Source organism: Sceloporus undulatus, chromosome 1, assembly GCF_019175285.1.
Source record: "Sceloporus undulatus isolate JIND9_A2432 ecotype Alabama chromosome 1, SceUnd_v1.1, whole genome shotgun sequence".
Taxonomy (NCBI): domain Eukaryota; kingdom Metazoa; phylum Chordata; class Lepidosauria; order Squamata; family Phrynosomatidae; genus Sceloporus; species Sceloporus undulatus.
Window position 1 is genome coordinate 147,354,584 of NC_056522.1, and position 1,735 is coordinate 147,356,318.

Genomic DNA, 1,735 nt, shown 5'->3' on the forward strand with positions numbered 1-1,735 from the left:
AGAGTAGCAGGAGGAGGAAGAGGGAGGAAGAGTAGCAGGAAGAGGAAGAGGGAGGAAGAGTAGCAGGAGGAGGAGGAGGAAGAAGAAGAAGAGTAGCAGGAAGAGGAAGAGGGGGGAAGATGAGCAGGAGGAAGAAGAGGAAGAGGGAGGAAGAATAGCAGGAGGAGGAGGAGGAAGAAGAAGAGTAGCAGGAGGGGGAAGAAGGAGGAAGAGTAGCAAGAGGAAGAGGGAGGAAGATGAAGAGTAGCAGGAAGAGGAGGAGGAAGAGGTTGGAAGAGTAGCAGGAGGAGGAGAAGGAGGAGGAGGACGACAAAGAAGAATAGGAGGAGGAGGAAGAAGAGCAGGAGGAGGAGGATTTCCATTCTATTTGTACAGGTCTACTTTGTTTTAACAATGATAATGGTGGTGGTGATGATGATGATATCGGTCAGTTTCTGAGACATGCACTCACTCTTTCTGAAAGCGAGACAGTGTGACTTTCCAAAGTGCATTTCTGTGTATTGTCGGTGCTTTAAATGCTAAAAGGTCTGCTTTAACAATGATGATGATGCTGGTGATATTGATATCAGCCAGCTTCCGAGGAATAGCCAATGTGAGTTGCTCTGATTTTTACAAACTCATGTGCAGTGAAGAAAAACCCAAGTCCCTTGACCAAATACACACTTCTGAGAAGTACAGTTGAATCCGAGGGCAAATCCACTTCTTGTTAAACCACCTTGACATAGTCAATATGCATAGCATGTTCAGTGTGAAACCCAAAGAGTTTGGCTATGCAATAAGCCTCTGAAATATGCACGAGATTGCCATGTTAAGTAAAGCCACGTTCAATACTGAAATGTGCAGTTTGAAATGGGTGGAGGGGGGAGGGGGGTGGCCAGAAAGGGAAGTACATTTCTGCCATCTGTCTAGGAATAATGCCAAAATGTCCTCCATTTTGATCATGCCTAAGAAACATGCATTTATATTAACATTTTTTTCACGTGTCCTCCATTTAAAAAAAATATGCCCTACATTTGAAAACGTTGTCCTAGGGTCCAAAGGACGTAAAAAGCTATAGGCCTATTTCCCTGTTGAATGTAGACTACAAACTATTTGCAATGGTTCTTGCAGAAAGGAGAAAAAGAGTTTTGAAGGACTGGATATCAGAAGAACAGGGAGGCTTTTTACCAAACCACCAACTGAAAGAAAACATAAGAGACATACTAAATGTAATAGAATATTATGATTTTCACAATGAAAAAAGCTTAGCACTTGTTTTCATGGACCTGGAAAAAGCTTTCGATAATCTCAGTTGGGAGATGTTGTTATTAATGTTGGAAAAGCAGGGGTTTAGGAGCAGTATTTGGCAGCTGGATTCAGGAAATTTATAATGAGCAAAATGCCAAATTAATTATAAATCAATCTAAATCTGAAAAATTCCAAATCTCTAAGGATACAAGACAAGGGTGTCCCCTATGCCCTCTTTTGTTTATATTTGTCTTGGGAGTCTCTAAATAATAGAATAAGAGAGGAACATGCATACAAGGTTTAAAAATTAAGAATCATGAATACAAAATGCGTTTGTATGCAGATGACATAGTGTATATTCTGGAAGATCGAACTGTTAGCATCAAAAGTTTAATTCAAATCTTGGAGGAATTTGAGGAAGCTTCAGGTCTAAACAAAGATAAGACAGTTATGTTGGCAAAAAATATGAGAAGAGAAGAGCAGGATATATTGCAGGGGAAAAGTGGCT